This window comes from Camellia sinensis, chromosome 2 (genome assembly GCF_055761805.1).
Source record: "Camellia sinensis isolate YWXY chromosome 2, ASM5576180v1, whole genome shotgun sequence".
NCBI lineage: Eukaryota > Viridiplantae > Streptophyta > Magnoliopsida > Ericales > Theaceae > Camellia > Camellia sinensis.
The window spans coordinates 14,021,583-14,034,049 of record NC_138962.1 but is presented as its reverse complement, the minus strand read 5'-3'; positions in this window follow the sequence as shown (position 1 = coordinate 14,034,049).

Below are 12,467 nucleotides of genomic sequence, written 5' to 3'. Positions count from 1 at the left end.
GAAAATTTTTTTCCTTTTGAGTATTGTATTAAATTAAAATTACAACAAACGATAATTGTGATTTTTAGTATTATAGGACCGATTTATATTTTAAACAAACTTTATGTATTTATAATTTATCAAAAAATAAAATATTTATATTTTATAATTGATCAAGAATATTTGTATAATTACAAAAAAAATTATTTCATAATTGATTAAGAATATTTATGTAATTATGAAAAAAATTATTATATAATTGGTTAAGAATACTTATATAATTAAAAAAAATAAAAAACCTTCATTTAACATATAAATTATTATTAATAAATTATTCAAAGGAAAGGATAAAATCAAAAACAAAACTCAAACAGTTAACCCCATCGATATACTGGAACTGTGCGCAGTACAATCAAACACAAAGCGAGCGGAGAAGTTATTTGTTTGTTTAGGTACCACCTAGTACCTAGTGGTGTTTTGGAAAGTTATTTTTTGTTTTTTTTAATTTATTTTATTTTTTTTGAGTAAAAAATATAAAAAGTAATGGGATCTAAAATAAGTAAAAAATTTAAAGTTGATTTTTTTATTGACTTTTCAAAAGACCCCGTAGTGTTATGATTGATGAAACCATAATTTTATGTTAAGTGATTAAAAATATAATAAATATGATGATTTGTGATTAATTAAAACTATAGTCTCGTGTGTCCCAGACTCAACAAATAATTTTTCAAGCGAGAGAGTGACGAAGGAAGCCCCTACTACTGAAACAAAGTGTGGGCCAATAGTGACAGCTATCTTTATCAATCCCCATTACATTATTACTATTATTATTTTTTTTTTTTTGTAAATTACCTCCACCTCTCAAAAGTTTATAAAAAAATCTATTACTCCTACTTTTTTAAACATAATTACACTTGATTCTTTTGAGATTTTAATTTATATGATATTTTTTTATTAATAATTTATAAATTATATGAATGAAAAGATATTATTTTATATTTTTTTTTATTTAAATTTTTTATTTCAATGTCTATTAATTATATACAGTAGTTTTTATCGTTTTAATTTCACTTAAAAAAATAATTTAATATAATTATGTTAAATTTATTTCAATGTCTATTAATTATCTACAGTAGTTTTTATCGTTTTAATTTCACTTAAAAAAATAATTCGATATAATAATGTTATATCTAGGAACTCCTCTTCTCTGTCTTTCCTCCCTCTATTTTTCTTTTAGGTGAAGTTGCTATCCATTCACTTTCTTCTCTTTCTTTTTATTAACATCATCTTCATTAACACACTACTTAACAAATTCATTGAGGAGAAAATACAAAAAAAAAAAAAAGAACAAGAAAAAATGTTAACTATTTGTGTAAGATAATTGATGCCACATCCAATTAATTTAAAAAATCTATGTTTTAATAATGTATTTCCACATTTGTTTTTATATAATTTTAATACATAAACCCTTTTTAAGGTAAAAAACATTTTTCACCCAAATTTCATTTAATTCTTATTTTTAAATTATAAAATTAAATTATTACATTTTAACTCATTTTTTAACATATATTCTTATTACTCACATGTATCTAAATGAAAAGTACTTACATGAATATATTTTAAAATTGATAACTATTATAGATTTATAATTTAAATGAATACATTTACTTATAATAATATAATAAAAGAGTTAAATCTTATCTAATTGAGTGTATAAGAGCATCTCCAATGGTAGTAGACATTTTACCTATCTAAATATTACTATAAAGTATATATTTTATTTTGCCTATCGACTGTTTTATGTTTTTACTCCAAGCATGCTCTTTATTTTAGCTATTTATCTAAATACTATTAATTTTATAGAATGTCACGTCAACAACAAAGATGGAAGGAAATGATCCTAATGATTGAATACATTTTGCCTAGCATTGAAGGCTAACTACATGTAACTAGTGAATATGAGTTGAGGCAAAATGCCTAATCATATGCCTAGTGCATTGGAATTGAAAAAAGTGAATCACACTAGGCATTTTAACTAACAAGTATTATATGCCTAGTGTATTGAAGATGCTCTAATAAATTAAAAATTAACACTATAAATTAAAGAGGGAGAGAGAGAAGTAGAAATCTCAAATATTTCCATACTACATATAAAAACATTCTTAAAATTGAATGGGATATGCAGCGGGGGTTGCGGGGCCCAAACAAAAGGATTCCTAGGTATTGATTGCTGGTGTGGCCCAGTCCAGTCCAGGGGTTGGTCTGGAATGCGGTTGATTTTTTAACTTTTTAGTTTTTTTAATTTGGAATTAAAAATTTCAGTTAAAATAATTTTTTTGATTTTTTAAAATTTTATGAAAAAAATAAAATAACTATAATTTAAATGTGATATGTTTTAACGTAAGACTTATTTAGGGTTGTTTTGGGAAGATGGTAAAAAGTGATTTTTTTTACTTTTAACCAAGTTTTTGGCTTTTTTAGACAAATGATTTGGAAAGTTGGTAAAAAGTGACTTTTGACTTTTTTGATTAATGTTTGTTTATGATGTCAAATCATAATAAAATGACCAAACTACCCCCATTTATTTAACATATTTACAACTTCACCTATGTAACACATTTTGACCCATGAGGGGTAAAATTGTAATTTCACCGTTGGCTAAAAACTAACTTCCCAAATGAAAAAAGAGACAAAAAAATTAACTTTTAACTTTTGCTATTAACCAAAAAAAATGACTACAAACCATGTTGTCAAAATAGATTTTTTTATTTTAGTCTCAATTCACCTCTACCCAACTTCCCAAACAAAAAAATTAAGAGTTCAGTTATAAATAACTCTAATTTGTAATCAGCCTCGTATGTGATGTTTTAATTTATTTATTTTTTTTAATTTTTATTTAGACCCAATTATCTATCATTTCTGCTTCCCAAATGAGTGCTGAGTGGGCATTATTTAGCAGCTTACACGCAAGCATGCAGGTGTCGCTGAGGTAGCTGCAGTTACAAAAGTTTAGCGACGGTCCCATCCATCACTTAGCTTGTATTTGATTCGTTATATTTTTGAGCAGCTTGCCTCTGTCCTTAATTTGATTGGACGATATTTTTTTATTTGTGAGAGTTCATTACGGATCTTGTTTTGATAATTCAAATCGTTAATATGTAACATTCATTGAGTAATATATAATTATAAAAAATCACATTGATCAGATATCGATAGCTATGTGATCAAATCAGTTTTGTATAAAAAAAATAAACGGTAAACAAATTAACGGTTAAAAAAACTGATGAGATGAGATAACTATCGATATCCGATCAACGTAATTTTTTACAGACATATAATACTCGACGAGTTCTACACATTGAACTGTTTTGATTATTAAAATAGGATCCATGATAAATCTTTACGGACCGAACAGCACCCTCCAATTCGATTAAAGGCTGAGGGAGGCTGCTCTGTTTTGATAAATTATATTTACTTTTCTTGAAATTTTTGACAATGGTAGGGATCATTTTTTATATAATTTTAATAATTACTTTAACTTCTTTTATTTTTAAAATTATTATAAAAATTATCTGAATCAATTAAGTTCGTACAAATGATGTTATTTAAGTATAAGAACGATTATATCACCTTTTAATTTACACATAAAAAGACAAAAATATTCATAAATCAAAAAACCTCATTTATTATCAATATAGGTAAAATTTATTTACTTTTTAAAAATTTTTTTGCATATATTATCAAAAACTCATATATATTTTAATATTATTTAATTAAATTCTTAAATTTCAAATAATATTAAATCAAACCCTTAAATTGTTAAGATATTATTAAAACATTTAATGGAAAAAACTTAATTAATTTTCATTGATAAAATACTTTAAAATAAATAATCTCTCTAAAATTAATATTAAATAATATCTCTATAATTTAATATAAATTTTATTTCACAAACAACATAAAATTTATCATTTTAAGTAATGTATTTATTATTTGATTTTTTTTAAAGTTGAAAGAAATGGATTTATTTTTTCTCAGCAATTTGCATTACTTATTTATTAATATGTAAAAAAAAATATTATTTTATATTTTCTCAATCATATATTATTCTTAAATTTTAACTTTTATCTTTGAGTCACTAAACTTCTAGTCGACACATATTTAAAAGAAACACAGGTCAATATTTCTTACATGATTAAAAAAGTTAAAAAATAAATATAGAGGTAAAAAAAATCTGAAATCCCCTGAGGTTTCTATCAATTAAGCCAAACCCATTCATTATCAACATTAATCTTAATCTTAATCTTAAATGTACTAAATTTAGTTTACCTTATTAAATATGTGAAATTATTATTTATTTTTCATAACTTTTTCAAAATATAAATGTAATTTCGTGACTATTTTTTTTTTCACAAGAAGTTTTTGAACTTTTATAAATAAAAAATAAAATAAAAATTTAACCATTAATGAAGGTGAAAATTTAATTTTAAGATTTAATTTAATAAAAATAGTTTAAATGATATAAATAAAGATGAAAAAAAAATATTTTAAGTATCATACATAACAAATTAATTTATTATTTTATTTTTCTCAAATAATTTCTCCATTCAAGTAAAGATTAATTTTAATTTTAGGTGTAAGAAATGACAAATTTTTTGAATTGTTTATTATTCTAAAATAATTTCTTAATCCTTCATTCTCTATAAACTAATTTTAATTTATTGCGAGGCAATTATAATTTTTTTACTTATATATTTATCTTTTTAATTTTTTTAATTATGTAAAAAATATTAACTTCCTTTTTTTAAATATGCATCGACTAAAAGTTTAATAACTCAAAGATAAAAATTAAAATTGAAAAATAATATATGATTGAGAAAAGATAAAATAATATTTTTTTTTTACATATGAATAAATAAGTAATGCAAATTGCTGGGGGGAAAATAAATCCATTTATTTCAACTTAAAAAAAATCAAATAATAAATCCATTACTTAAAATGATAAATTTTACGTTGTTTATGTAGTTTGAAATAAGTTTTATATTAAATTATTAGGATGTTATTTAACATTAATTTTAAAAAAAAAATTGTTTATTTTTAAATATTTTAACCCCCTGTGATTTACCCCAAAAACACAGAATCCCCTCGTAGTTTTATTTGTAACACTTAAACCCCTAGACTTTATACCATGTTGTAATTTTTGACAGACGTAACAGAAGTGCACAAAACGACATCGTTTTGTGCACCGCCTAATAAGAAATAATAAAAAAAAGGAAAGAGAGAGAGAGAGTGAAAATTAGAGAAAGGGAGATTGTAACCACAGAGAGAAACAAACACTTTCCCTTTCTCTCCAATGGCCAAAATCAAAAACCCAACAAAATCACCACTCAACAGCACCACTAGAACTCTTAATATTCTCTAAGAGTTCAGAGAAGCACCAGAGAGACAATGAAGAATCAGAGAAGCACCACTGGTCGACCTGCCATATCACATGGAAGACCCGCCGACAACGAACTAACCATCAGTGACACAACCCAAACCAACAGAGCACTCACAAAATTGCCAAGGTTGTTCTACAACCCAGCCGAAACACCAACTGGCCGGAGAGTTACCAAGACCCATAGAAAAGACTGCTAGAGCACAAACCCAGAGACCACACTGTTAATATAATCCTTCTCTCTCTAGAACTAGAGAGAGATGCACACCTTCAGTCGAACCACAAAATTGGGACATGAAAGCCTCCCAGACACAACTAGAGAACTCCCAAGCAACTATAATTTATAGATGGCTATCAGAAAACAGACCGCTGGCGAACTCCTTAAACACCTAAGCACGCAGAAGAGTACAATTATGAGCTCAAACAAGCTGACAACCCAGTTCACCCTAGACCAACCCACTAACAGGGGCAGGCCAGTCGGGTTAAAGAAAGAACACAACAGCCATAATCGAACAACCTATGGCCAAAACAAAGAAATGACTGCGAAAGCGAAGGCTGTAAAGAAAATGAAAGCTTTGGCAGTTGTGGAGTTCTTGAAATTGGGTAAAAAGGCATGGCCAATCAATTAAAGCGTGTCGTTGGTGAGTTGGATGAGACCATTGGTGTGGATCTCTGCAACACCACTTTGGCTTTTGTTGTTGTTGGTGGTAAAACCCTTGAAGCCATTGTAGATGAAGCCATTGTTGAGTTGAGAAAGAACTTGGTTTGTTGAGAGGAAGAGAAAGAGCAAGAGAAAGATTGATTTGGCCATGAAAAAGAGGACAGAGCTTAAGCACATGAGGGAGAAGATAGAGCTCAGAATATGTTACGATGTGATATGATCTACTCTGTTCCTAAGAGTGATTGTAGAAAAAAGAAATCTCTCTAGCTACAATATCTCTCTCTCTCTCTCTCTCTTATGTTTTTTCTTTTTTCTTTTTTATCAGGCGGTGTGCACTTCTGTTACATCCGTAAAAAATTATAACATGGTATAAAGTCTAGGGGATTAAGTGTTACAAATGAAACTACAAGAGGGTTCCGTGTTTTGGGGGTAAACCATAGGGGGTTAAATTATAATTTACCCTAAGTTTTTATTTATTTATTAAATGATTTAATAATGTCTTAACAATTCAAAGATTTTATTTAATATTGCATGAAATCTAAGAGTTTTATTAAATAATGCTAAAATATGTATGATATTTTGATAATATACATACAAAACTTCATGGAGGTGAGTGAAATTTATTACTTGAATAGATAAGATAACTAATGGGCAATTTTGTTATTTTTTGTGTTATAGCCTATGACATTAGTATTGTCACGACCCAAACCCGCTCCTATAGGTTTAACGTCGTAACCAACCAGTAATCCTTAGATTACCCAAGGCCTCTGAACAGAATAACATATAGTTAGGGGGTTGCGGAAGCAAATATATGAAATATATGTAGTCCATTGAGCTGTGTTGACATACATGGAACATAAATTTAAAACTTGTATAAACTATATACATATATGACGTCATATCCACATAAGTCTTGCAACACCGTACAAGGCGTGAGGATGAACAAAAACAGAAAAAAAAAACATAAACGTTCTCAGCATGATACACAAAACAAACTCTTAGCATGGTCCACAAAACTTGACTTCTATAGATAGGAACCTCCTCAGGAAACACGGTGGCTGGCTGACTCCAAAAATCTCCAGGCAACAGCCTAGGCCTGGTTACGCGCCTACTCACCTACATATATAATATAAACAGTAAGCGGAAGCCTAGTGAATAATAACAAAATAAAGGGTTAAATGAATGATGTCCCACCAGATTTAGAAAATATAAACAAATTCATATTCATATTATCGTTTGAATCATATATAAAAATCAGAATTTATGCTTGTTCATATGTGGTTCATCCATTTGCGCTAACAAGCCAAGGACAGAGCAATAAGGGTTATACTTGTCAGTTCCATAGAGGAACCTCCGGTACCGGAAACAGATAACATGCTTGCCAGTTCCACAAAGGAACCTCCAGTATTGGGAACAGATAACATACTTGCCAGTTCCACACAGGAACTCTAATACTGGGATACTTGCCAATTCCACAAAAGAAACCTCCAGTATTGGGAACAGATCATACACTTGAACCACAGAATTATTGCCATGAGTGCTTGTTAGAAACTGGACAATCATTCATTGTATAGAGCATAACATTTCATAAAACAGTTCTTATTTCACATACAGAAAATAAATAAAGTTGAATATAGTTTTACTAAGTTATTACTCACAGATCGCTCCAAAGCAAACAACAGAGCAAACAAATCAGGTAACTTACGGCACATGACCTACACAGATACAGAACGAATACGTACTGAATTACACACCCGAAATTATTAACTCAGTTCTTTCTTTTTTAGGTGTGTTTCTACCTCTTATTCTCATTATTATGTCTTAACTAAGGCTTAGGAATGCCTAGGATGCAATGAAGATGCCAAAACATGTCATACAACACTTAGACAGATTTGTTGAAAATCGGGTCCTCGCTCGAGCGCAGCTTCCATCGCTCAAGCGGAGGTCTAAAAATATGTGTGGTCACTCGAGTGCAACTTCCTTCGCTCAAGCGGTCTGTAAACTCTGCAAAAGTACTGGTTACTCGATTTTCTCGCTCGACACACGCTTGATGGTTGCTCGAATATGTGACTGAAATCTTCACTCGAGCGCAACTCTTGTCGCTCGAGCGGTCTGCAAAACATGGAAACTTCTGGAATCATGCAATTTATGCTCAAGCCAATTTTTTGTCACTCGAGCGGAAGTGCAAAATACTGAGTAGTCGCTCAAGTGAAGGTTTTGTTGCTTGAACGGAGAGGCAGAATCCTGGAATTTCCAGATCGTTCTTCCCAGCTCAAAACTCAAATTCAATGTTGAAATTCATGTTCTCTTGGGCCAAAAACTCATGGAAACTTGTGTAATCTTGGAAAACATTGGGAATTCAAAGTCATTTCATAAAATCAAGGCCCAAAAGCATGCCAATTTGAGCAAAATAAAACTTGAAATTCATGATATACATATGTATGTAATTTCTTCAAATTTAAACTTTCAAAGCATGCTCAAACAAGGGAAATTAGTGGAAAACATGATGAGGTCTCATGATTAAAGCAAAAACATAACATGCGTGGAAGAATTACTTGAAATCAACTTCAAATTCATGAGAATTATGCATGCATGAAATGTATGAGTCAAATTCCTTAATTTCTAACTTAATTCTCAAGTTAAACAGTTTGATCTCTTGAATTCATGCAATACACTCTAATTTCTTGTTGATTTCACATGTAATTGAACTTAAGGTTACAAAATGCGAGTTGAATCCTATAACAACCCCGACCTCTGATTAATGTTAACCCATGAATAAATAAGTCTAATAAGAAATAAGATGAAATCTTGAGTTAATTACTTGTGCATTGCATTATTTGTGTTTCTATCTATCTATCTGTAGACACCCCAATTTTGACCGGCCCCAAGACTTGGGCGCTTTCGTTTGATTATCCGATGATGACAATTAGAATGTGTTTCTCACAGAATCCTTAGTAAGAGAGATGGCATTTGAACTTTAATCTTAACTTTCACCATTATGGCCAAATTGTTTTAAAATATTGAATATTTCATTAGTTTAGTATTTTTGTAATTTTGCATAATTTTATGTGTTTGTTCATATTTTTGGTATTTTTATATAAATTGGCATAAATTATATATTTTATATATATAAAAGAAAATAATAAAAAGCCGACAGCCAATACGTAAAAAAGCCGCTCGGATCCCTTATGAAAATGAATCATACTTTGAATCGTTTAAATGCTAGGTCGTTCCCCTCAAATGACGCGTTGCGCTTGCCTCTGGGTGTTTCGAAAAGTGAGCAAGGGGCGCCGCATCGACGCCTGGGTGAGTGAAAAATGGGCAAAGGTTTCCGCGCTTTTCTGGACGAGCACGGGTAAAGAAGCTAGTCCAATACTATAGGTTTAGGGTAGCCACTTGGAACATAGGAACCTTAACTGGTAAGACGATGGAATTGGTAGATGTTATGATTAGGAGGAGAGTTAATATAGCTTGCATACAAGAAACTAAGTGGACGGGAGAGAAAGTTAGGGAAATTGAGGATACCGGTTTTAAACTATATTATAGTGGTAAGGATAGACGCAGGAATGGGGTAGGAATCATAATTGCCAAGGGTCTTGTGGAAAGTGTAGTAGCGGTCACTAGGAAAGGAAATAGGATTATGCTAGTTAAACTAGTTATTGGAGGGAATATAGTGAACATTATTAGCGCATACGCCCCTCAAGTAGGGTTAGATGATCAGACTAAGAGGGATTTTTGGGAACAAATGGATGAGATCTTACATGAGATACCCGTAGGAGAGAACCTGGTTATAGGTGGAGATTTTAATGGCCATGTGGGCATAGATAAACTAGGTTATGAAAGGGTGCATGGTGGATACAGTTTTGTTGACAAAAATGAGGCAGGAGAGAGTATCTTAGATTTTGCGTTGGCTTCTGACCTGGTGGTGGCCAATACTATGTATAAGAAGAGGGAGGAGCATTTGATAACCTTTAAGAGTGGATTAGTTAAGAGTCAAATAGATTACTTCTTAGTGAGAAAAGTGGACCGCCTAAAATGCAATAATTGTAAGGTGATTCCTAGAGAGAGTCTGGTCTCTCAACATAGGATTTTAGTACTAGATTTATGTTTTAGAGGGCAATACCAAGCTAAGAAGGCTGGTGGACGTCGTAGGACTAGATGGTGGGACCTAAAAGGGGATAAACTAGAAACATTTAAGAATCGAATGGATAAGGAAGGTACTTGGGACTTAGAAGGTGATGCTAACACTATGTGGAACTCGATGGCCAATTGTATGAGGAGAATCTCAAGGGAAATGCTTGGAGAGTCGAAAGGAACGGGACCCAGCTCTAAGGAAACTTGGTGGTGGAGGGAAGAGGTTCAAGCGGTAATTAAGGCAAAAAAAGAGTGCTTTAAAAAGTGGCAGAAGAATAAAACTGAGGAAAACCTTAAGAGCTATAGATTAACTAATAAGGAGGTCAAGAAAGTAGTGAGAGAGACCAAGTTGAAAGTATATGATTACCTATACACTAGACTAGATAGTAAGGAGGGAAAGAAGAGGGTATACAAATTTGCTAAGATACAAAAGAGGAAAACAAGAGATTTTAATCAAATAAAGTGCATCAAGAGTGAGGATTCTAAGGTATTGGTGAAGGATGATGAGATTAAGGAAAGATGGAAGAATTATTTTGAGAAACTATTAAATGAGGAACATGGAGGTACGACAATAAGGGAAGAAATAGCTGGTAATACGATAAACCAAGACTATAGGTTCTATCGCAGGATTAGGAACTTTGAAGTGGAAATTGCACTTAAGAAGATGAAATCAAATAAGGCTTTAGGACTCGATGATATCCCTATTGAAGCTTGGAAGTGTTTGGCTAAAAAGGGAGTTGGTTGGTTGACTAGGTTGTTTAGCAAAATTCTGTTGACTAGGAACATGCCAGATGAGTAGAGGAAGAGTATTTTAGTGCTAATCTATAAGAATAAATGTGATGTCCAGAATTGTAACAACTATAGAGGAATCAAGCTAATGTGTCATATAATGAAAGTGTAGGAGAGGGTGATGGAACGCTGATTGCGAGATATAACAGAGGTGTCAAAGAATCAATTTGGGTTTATGCCTGGTAGGTCAACAATGGAAGCGATCTATCTTTGGAGGAGAGTAATAGAAAAGTATAAAGAAAAGAAAAGAGACATTCATATGGTGTTTATCGATCTTAAGAAAGCATATGACAAAGTGCCCCGGGATACAATATGGTGGGTGTTAGAGAAGAAAGGGGTGACAAAAAGTTACATTGACGTGATTAGGGACATGTATGAAGGGGTGGTGACCACCATTAGATCGCCAACTGGAGAGACAAATGAATTTCCTATCACTGTAGGGTTACACCAAGGATCTACCTTAAGTCCTTATCTTTTTGCTTTAGTTATGGACGAGTTGACGATAAATATTCAGGATGACGTGCCATGGTGCATGCTTTTTGCAGACGATATTGTGCTAGTAGATGAGACTAGAGAAGGAGTTAACACAAAGTTAGAGATTTGGAGAAAAGCTCTTGAATCTAAAGGATTTCGGATAAGCAGAACTAAGACAGAATACATGGAGTGTAAATTTAGTAACAGTAACAATGAAAGCAGAGGAGAAGTGAAGATTGAGAACCAAGAATTGCCTAAGAGTGAACATTTTTGTTATCTAGGGTCGATTATCACAACAACGGGAGATATTGATGCAGATGTGGCCCATAGGATTAAGACAGAATGGTGTAAGTGGAGAAGTGCGTCTGGGGTATTATGCGATAAACGAATACCCACTAGACTAAAAGGTAAGTTTTATAGAACGGCTATTAGGCCAGCTATGTTGTATGGAACGGAGTGTTAGGCAACCAAGAAACAACATGTAGATAAGATGAGTGTGGCTGAGATGAGGATGCTAAGGTGGATGTGTGGTAAGACTAGACAAGACAGGATTAGGAATGAGTGTATTCAGGAATGGGTAGGAGTAGCACCGATAGAAGATAAGTTGAGAGAGAATCGTTTGAGATGGTTTGGTCACATTCAACGGAGACCAATAGAGACAGTAGTGAAGAGATGCGATACTCTAACGGTAGATGAAAGTGTTAGGGGACGGGGTAGGCCTAAATTAACGTTGACTAGCGTTTTAAATAGAGATATGAATCTACTTAATTTGACTAATGAAATGGCCTTTGATAGGGCCGCGTGGAGAAGAAGGATTCATGTAACCGACCCCATTTGATGGGACTTAAGGCTTGGTTTGGTTTGGTTATGTTTAGTATTTTATATATAGTTATATTATTTTATTATATGTTTAGTATTTTGGTATAAATTATATATTTGATATATTTGATATATTATATTATATATATTATAAAATAATAATAATAATAAATC